Below are 9,049 nucleotides of genomic sequence, written 5' to 3' on the forward strand. Positions count from 1 at the left end.
TGATTCAGATCTTGTTTGTGATGAGTTTAAGGATTGTTCTGTTTCTGCCTTGTCTCTCATGGAAACTTGGTATTGTCAAATTGTCCTTTTTAGTTCTGGTCTAATTCCCCCTTCGTTTGTCTCATTTTCAGATGCAGAAGATTAAGAGTGAGTCTAAGCACTACATTTGGGATCCTCCAATCCTTTGGAAGGTATGCAGCGACCAAATCATTCGAAGATGTGTACCAAATGAAGAATTCAAGACATCCTGCATGCTTGCCACTCTCAAACTTGTGGAGGTCATTTTAGTGCTAACAAGACTGCAAGAAAAATATTGGAAGCTGGTTTGTATTGGCCATCACTCTTTAAAGACTCTTATGAGTATTGTAAGAATTGTGATATTTGTCAAAGATTTGGTAGCCTAACTAAGAAACATGAATTACCCCAACACCCAATGTTTTCTGTGAGGTGTTTGAAGTATGGGGTATTGATTTTATGGGCCCCTTTCTTCCTTCTATGGGTTTTACATACATTCTTCTTGCAGTTGATTACCTTTCAAGATGGGTAGAGGCCATAGCAACCAAAAAGAATGATGCTGCTACTGTTTTAAAATTTCTGAAAAATAACATCTTTCTAGATTTGGCATTCCTAGAGCAGTAGTTAGTGATAATGGCACTCATTTTTGTAATAAATTGCTACAAGGGTTATTCACCAAGTATGGTGTGACACATAAGACATCCACACCTTATCATCCCCAAAGTAATGGGCAAGCTGAAAATGCAAATAGAGAAATCAAGAAGGTGTTGGAACGAATAGTTAAACCATCTAGGAAGGATTGGAGTGCCAGATTAGATGATGCATTGTGGGCATATAGAACTGCATTTAAAACCCCAATAGGCATGTCTCCTTACAGATTGGTTTATGGTAAGATGTGTCACCTACCGGTTGAGATTGAACATAAGTCTCTTTGGGCTGTAAAAGCATGTAACCTTGATCTTGATTCTGCTGGTATGGAAAGATTATTGCAATTGTAGGAACTTGAAGAGTTGAGACTCGAAGCATATGAAAATCCAGGTTCTATAGGAGAAGACAAAGATGATTCATGACAAGCAAATCCTAAGGAAGACTTTTAAGGTTGGAGATAAAGTGTTGCTGTACAAAGCACGATTCACATTTAAACCTGGGAAGTTGAGCACTAGATGGGAAGGACCATACTTGGTCACTAAAGTTCACAAATTTGGCATGATAGAGCTGCTAGATGAGAAGAGCAGTAAGACTTTCAAGGTCAATGGCCACCTGCTCAAAATCTACAAGGAGAATTTTGATCCACCATAATTTCAGGTTGTCCCTTCCTTACACACTTAGTCTGTGTTTATTTGATTATTATCATTCTCGAACTCCATTTTTGAACAAGTGTGGGGGAGCATAACTAGTAGCAAGTGTAGGTTGTTTTTAGTTTGTTTTGAAGTGTTCTGTTGTTTCTTTCCATTCCTTCCTTTACCAATTTTCCTTGCTATCTTTTGTTTGAATTTGCATTGAGGGCAATGCAAGGATCAAGTGTGGGGGAGTGAATGTTGTGTTTTTGTGGTTTGTGTCTTTTGTAGAACCTCAATTTTTTTTAAAAAATAAAAAATATTTTTGAAGGTTTAAGCTTGCTTCAGGAATTCTAATGTTACATTGTGACTGATTTGATTGGAAATTAATATCCTGAAGTGAAATTTTTAATGCATAGAGATTAAGCATGATGTGTTCTTTACCTGAGGTGAATGAATATGGAAGACAAGCCTAGTTGGAAGGATTCTTTGAGCCTTTATATTCATTTCTAGTGTGTGCATTCACTTAGTTCTTATACTCTCTAGAACTTGTCTTAGTTCTTAATCAAGACCACATGCAACATTAGTACTCTTGAACATGATTGAGGCATTCATTCAAATTAGCTACTTAGACCAAATGGCCAACCCCTACATGATTTATCCCTTGTTACCCATTTGAGCCTTTTAGTTGAATTTTTCATTCATTTCACTCTCAATTATAAAACTTCTTTCCTACAAGGATGCATATTTCATTTCATTTATTCTTTTCAGAATTCACTAGCATTTTGATGGATTCAATTGATGGATTGATATGAGAAGTGCATACTTGAGCTAAAAAAAAAAAAAACTGAAAGAGAAAAAAGAAAGAAGAAACATGCGAATTGTAAAAAGAAAAAAAAAAAAGAGAAAGAGAATAGAAAAGTTGAAAGAAATGAAAAAAACAAGAAAGAAAGAAAGTGGGAATAAAAGCACCTTATAGCTTAGACTTCAAGATCAAAAGTTAAATCCTCATTGAATATTACTAATGCTATTGAATTCTACACATTGATTCACATATTATCTCTATCCTTCTATGCATCCTTGTGCATTTCTTCTCACCCTTACATTACAAGCCACAAAAGTCCTCTTGATTCTTGAGTACTTATGTATTAAGTGGTGGAGAGGTAGAGCTATTACAAGCATAGGTAGAGCATTTGAATAAGTGAATTGAGTGAAAGAACCTTTGATACTTGTTAGTTGAGTGATACACTAATTCCCTTGTGTGGTCTTCTATATCTTATTCACTTGGATTAAATTACATATCATTGCTTGGTTTCTTTGCATTAGAATGTTCCATGGATGGATGTTGGTTGAAGAATCATTGTTGGTTGCAGTTGTAACCTGAACTTTTGAGCTTGCTTATTCCTTTCTCGCATCCTTCTCTTTCACAATAAGTTTAAACTTGATTTGCCCAGGAGTGCAAAAGCTAAGTGTGGGGGAGTTGATAAGTCTCATTATTACATACATTTCTAGCCCTAAACACATACTTTTGCGATCTATATTTACATACTTGGGCATAATTAGGTTCCATTGTGTATAAGAGTTGGTGAGAAGAATTATGAGGTTTGCAAGTGTTTTTACATGTTTTTATATGATTTTATTGTGTGTACTTTGATCCCTGCTTTGGCATGAATTTCAGGAAGTTTCAGTAGCATTTTCGCCATTCTGTCTGAGGCGCCACGGCGGATTGGGAAGGCGCCACGGCGGATTTCCAAGGTACTCTCGGTGAAAAGCGCCGCGGCGGATGGACTAAGGCGCCACGGCGGACGGAGGTTTTCATGAAGCTCAGGATCATTAATCAAAACGACGCCGTACAGGACAGGCGCCGCGGCGGATTATCAGAGGCGCCGCGGCGGATGACCGAAATTTCCAGATTTAAAAGCAGAGTCCCGCGCTTCAGCCGAGGATCAGATTTCACAGTTTCAGCCCCTCCTCCTCCAGCCGCGATTTCTTGCTCCTCCGCCCTCTCTCATTTCTCTCTTCCATTTTCGTCCAATTCCATCAATTTCCACCGATCAACCATGGATTTCATCAATTCTTGTTGTTTCTACCCTAATCCAGAGTATGAGTAGCTGAATTTCCAAGTTCTTCTAGCAATGAAGCTGACCTGAGTTCATGGAGCTAAACAGGGAGTCATTTCAGATCTATTTTCTACCTTCTATTCTAAGAGTCATTTGTTTCAGTTGAACAATTGTGATTAGAATGAAGATTGAGTGATTAGATTTATGTTTCTTGGAATTTAGATCTGATTGAACATTCAGATGTGAGTTGTGTCCTTTAGTTCAGTTGAATAGAGGATTCTCTGTTGATTTGTAAATCCAATTCGTTTTACTTGGACTGTTGTTCTGTAAATCTGAATTTGGTTGAATATATTGATGATTCACAGTTGTGGTCATTCTTAGAGAATTGCAACTTGCTTCTCAAGTGTTCTTGCCAATTGATTTTCCTTCTCATAGATCAAAATAATGAATCTAGTAAGATAATTGTTTCTGATCTATGTTAAGAGAGATTTGAGCAGTAGCTGAATCTATCCATTTAATTGACATAAGAGACTCCCAAATTATAAGATTGAACAAGGAAGGTTGGATAAATTGCTAGGGGAACTACTATCTCTCATCTGAATCTCATTTGCAATTTACCTTTCATTAGATTTGTTTCTTGTTTTGATTTCTCTTTTTCTGAACTAAAGCTCTCATCTTGGTAATTTGATAATTAAAGTGAATTGTTAAGAATTGAAATACAACTTAAGGCTCCTTGTGAAGAATGACCTAGGTAGTGCCTCACTTGCTGCATTTTCCCTAGTAAAACTTTGATTACCTAGCGACAAGGTTTTATCAGCATGCAAGGAAGACTGGAAGTTATTGTGGAAGAAGTTAACTGAAGAAGTATCCAGGTCGGGAGAAACTGAAAACACACCAGAGATTCAACAACAACCTCAGTTACTTCCACCACCACCACCTGAATCAGAATCAGAAGAAAAATGGCGGAGGAGGAAGATGAGAACGATGTGTACACCCTGGATGACTATTTGGATAAAGAAGGGCAGACTTTTCACTCAAGTATCCGGTTACCAGACATTCAAGCCAGGAATTTTGAAATCAAGCCCGTTATGATTCAACTACTGGGGATGATGGGTACTTTTGAAGGAAATTTTAAGGATGATCCGAATGAGCATTTGACCAAGTTTATAGAGGTTGTGAGAACTTCAAACAAACTGGGGTTACTAAAGATGCACTGCGATTGAGATTGTTCCCCATGTCGTTATCTCACAAGGCGAAAACGTGGTTGAATTCTTTACCAGAACACTCCATTAAGACTTGGATGATCTTGTGTCTAAGTTCAAGGGCAGATTTATCCAAGGGGCAAACGTGCTACATTAAGGGTGAATTGCTTTCTTTCGAGTAGCATCCGGATGAGTTATTCTACGAGGCTTGGGAAAGATTCAAGGATATGTGGAGAAATTGTCCAAATCATGAGCAAAAGAAATATGTTCTAATGGAAGCCTTCTGGAATGGGTTGAATGATCAGACAGTGACAATGCTGAATACCGCTTCAAACGGAGGAATCGGGAAGATGAAGGTAAATGAGCTATATGAACTGTATGAAGAGGTGGCATCTAGCACTATGCAACAGTATAACAAGAGAAGGCAAAGTTCTGGGAGATATAAGGAGCCTAGTTCTTCATCATCAAGGGATATTGCATCGCAACTTGAAGCAATATCTAAGAGATTTGACAATCTGGAATTGCAGATTAAGAAAAAATGCTGCAGGAGTTCATGCACTTCAGGCTCCGGGATACACTTGTGACCATTGTAATGAGGACATCATTCTGATCAATGCCCATACACCTTGGAGACAGTCAATTATATGAATAATGCGCAGCGAAGACCACAAGGAAGCCCTTACTCTCAAACTTACAATCCAAATTTGAGAAATCACCAAATTTCTCTTGGCGAAATGGGCCAAGTTTGAATTCTCCACAAATATTACCATCTGGTGCTAAACAAATGGGGCCTCCTGGTTTTCATGGTCAACCACAGCAACATCAATTGCAACAGCAGCATCCTCAAAAGGAAGAATCCAAAATTGAGAAGATGTTTGCTCAACTATTAGCAAATCAAGAATCTGCAAGGGCTGAGAATAAGGCAACATTTTCTCTCCATGAAACTGCCATCAAGAATCTCGAGGTGCAAATGGGTCAACTGGCTTCACAAATGAATGTACTCACAAGAAGCAGCTTACCAAGTGATACCATTCCCAATCCAAAAAGGGATGGTAATGAAGAGTGCAAAGCGATCAGTTTGAGAAGTGGAAAGCAATTACCTGACATTCAGAGGCCTAGTCAGACCGGCAAGGACATCACTAACAGTATGTTGACTGACCTTGATACAAATGAGCTTTCAGAAGAAGGTGGTATAGTAGAAGAGGAAGAAACCAAGAAAAGGAAACAAACAGAAGAAAATCTCACTGATGTGGTTCGAGGAAAGAATGTAGAGGGTGAAATGGTTGATGATAAAAAGAGGAAGACAACTCCCTCCTGCTACACAGATGCCGCCACTTCCGTTTCCTCAAAGGTTCAGGAAGAAAGATGAAGATGTCCAGTTCAAGAAATTTGTGGACATGTTTAAGCAATTACACATCAACATCCCGTTTGCTGAAGCATTAGAGCAGATGCCTAAGTATGCTAAGTTTCTTAAGGATGTTCTCTCCAAAAAGAAGAGATTTGGTGAATTTGAAACGGTGGCTCTGACTGAAGATTGTAGTGCCATCTTGCAGCGAAAACTCCCACCCAAATTGAGAGATCCAGGCAGCTTTTATATTCCTTGTAACATAGGCAAACACTTCAATGGAAAAGCCCTATGCGATTTGGGAGCAAGTGTTAACTTGATGCCTCTAGCTGTATTTAATCGATTAAATTTGGGTGAAGCTAGGCCAACAACTGTTACATTGCTCTTTGCTGACAGAAGTATCTCATATCCAAAAGGGATTGTAGAAGATGTCTTGGTGAAGGTAGACAAATTCATATTCCCAGCTGATTTCATTGTGTTAGACTGTGAGGTAGATTGGAATATCCCCATTATTTTGGGACGGCCATTCTTAGCTACTGCAAGAACCCTCATTGACGTAGAAAAGGGTGAGATCACCATGCGAGTAAATGATGAGAAGGTGATATTCAACATGAATCAAGCCTTGAAGTTTCCAGATGATTCTGCTCACTGTAATTGTATCGATGTGATTGATTCTACAGTGCAAGAGGAGTTGATTAACTCTTTGACCAAAGACCCATTAGAAGCATTGTTGATTGGAGAAACAAGTAGTATTGATGGCAAGGTTGAAGCTTATGCAGAAATGATGAGTATTGAAGCATTTCCGTATCGAAAAGCTAAGACTTTTGAGCCTCTGGATGTGACTAGTGCTTTAAGCTCTCCTCTAAAGCCTTCTGTGGATGAACCGCCGGTGTTGGAGTTGAAGACTTTACCATCACATCTCAAGTATGCCTACTTGGGTAATTCTACTACATTACCTGTGATTGTTTCTTCTCAGTTGTCCACGTTGCAAGAAGAGAAATTGTTAAGGGTCTTGAGACACCACAAGAAAGCTATTGGGTGGTCCATAGCTGACATCAAAGGGATCAGCCCTTCTATTTGTATGCACAAGATTTTATTAGAGGATGGTCACAAACCTTCCATTGAGCATCAAAGGAGATTAAACCCGGTTATGAAAGAAGTAGTCAAGAAAGAGATCCTGAAATGGCTTTCTGCTGGCATAGTCTACCCTATTTCTGATAGTTCATGGGTGAGCCCAGTTCAATGCGTCCCTAAAAAAGGCGGTATAACTGTAGTGGCTAACACCCAAAATGAGCTAGTTCCAACTCGTACTGTGACTGGGTGGAGAATTTGCATGGATTATCGAAAGTTAAATACAGCAACCAGAAAAGACCATTTCCCGCTGCCATTTATTGATCAGATGTTGGATAAACTTGCTGGGCAAGAATTCTTTTGTTTCTTGGATGGGTATTCAGGATACAACCAAATTGTAATAGCCCCAGAAGATCAAGAGAAAACAACCTTTACTTGTCCATATGGCACGTTTGCTTTCAAAAGAATGCCATTTGGTCTTTGCAATGCTCCAGCAACATTCAAAGATGCATGATGGCCATCTTTGCTGACATGATTGAGAAAACAATTGAAGTGTTCATGGATGACTTCTCTGTTTTTGGAGATTCTTTTGATTGTTGTTTAGATAATTTGGCGGCTGTTTTGCAAAGATGTGAAGAAACTAATTTGGTTCTGAATTGGGAAAAATGTCACTTCATGGTGCAAGAGGGCATTGTCCTTGGTCATCGAGTATCCAAACAAGGCCTAGAAGTTGACAAGGCAAAGGTATCTGTTATTGAGCAATTGCCTCCACCAACAAGTGTTAAGGGTATTAGAAGTTTCTTGGGTCACGCGGGATTCTACCGTCGTTTCATTAAAGATTTCTCTAAAATCACTAAGCCTTTGTGCAATTTGTTGGAGAAAGATAGGGAGTTCAAGTTTGATGATGCTTGTATGAACTCTTTTGAAGAATTAAAGAAGAAGCTCACCTCAGCACCAATTTTAGTGGCACCTAATTGGGAGCTACCCTTCATCATTATGGCAGATGCTAGTGATTTTGCCGTTGGAGCAGTTCTAGGACAAAAGTAGAGAAGGTCTTCCATCCCATCTACTATGCTAGTAAAACTTTGGATGATGCCCAACTTAACTACACTACTACAGAGAAAGAATTGCTTGCAGTGGTGTTTGCTTGTGAGAAATTCTGGTCTTATATTGTGGGCACCAAAGTGACTATCTATACAGACCACTCTGCCCTAAAGTACCTGTTTACCAAGAAAGATTCCAAAGCACGCCTGATTCGATGGGTCCTTTTGCTTCAAGAATTTGACTTGGAAATTGTTGATAGGAAAGGCACTGAGAACCAAGTGGCAGATCATCTATCTCGATTAAGTAGTGAGGCTAAACATAATCATTGTCAAGAGATCAATGCATCTTTTCCCGATGAATGCTTGTTCTTTGTGGATAACTCAACTACTCCATGGTATGCAGATCTGGTTAATTATCTGGTTTGTGGAACTCTGCCACTAGACCTTAACTCCCATCAAAAGAGGAAATTTCTTCACGATGCAAAGATGTACTTCTGGGAAGACCTTACTTGTTCAAAAGATGTGCCGATCAGATGATAAGAAGATGTGTTTCGGAAGTTGAGCAGCAAGATATTCTAGAGTGTTGCCACTCTTCAGCTTATGGTGGGCACTTTAGAGGAGAGAAAACTGCTGCCAAAGTCCTTCAAAGTGGTTTTTATTGGCCTTCACTATTTAAAGATGCATATGCCTTTGTGATCCGATGTGATCGGTGTCAACGAGTGGGAAACATATCAAGAAGGAATGAAATGCCTCTGAATAATATTCTGGAAGTTGAACTCTTTGATGTATGGGGAATTGACTTCATGGGCCCGTTTCCAAAGTCTCTCAATCAAGAGTACATTCTGGTTGCTGTGGATTATGTCTCGAAATGGGTTGAAGCTACTGCATGTGTATCCAGTGATGCTAAAACGGTGATCAAATTCTTAAAGAAAAACATCTTCACGAGATTTGGAGCACCTCGGCTATTATTAGTGATGGCGGTTCTCACTTTTGCAATCATCAATTTCAAGCTCTGATGAAGAAATATGGTGTAAAG

At 39.1% G+C, this 9,049-nt stretch overlaps 1 pseudogene; it reads left to right on the forward strand.

The window, feature by feature from the left end:
* The first annotated feature begins 5,951 nt into the window (after positions 1–5,951).
* LOC114754864 (uncharacterized) lies at positions 5,952–8,550 on the forward strand (annotated as a pseudogene).
* Positions 8,551–9,049: the final 499 nt, after the last annotated feature.

This window comes from Neltuma alba, unplaced genomic scaffold (assembly GCF_004799145.2).
Source record: "Neltuma alba isolate B1F8T4 unplaced genomic scaffold, ASM479914v2 tig00010221_pilon, whole genome shotgun sequence".
Lineage (NCBI taxonomy): Eukaryota > Viridiplantae > Streptophyta > Magnoliopsida > Fabales > Fabaceae > Neltuma > Neltuma alba.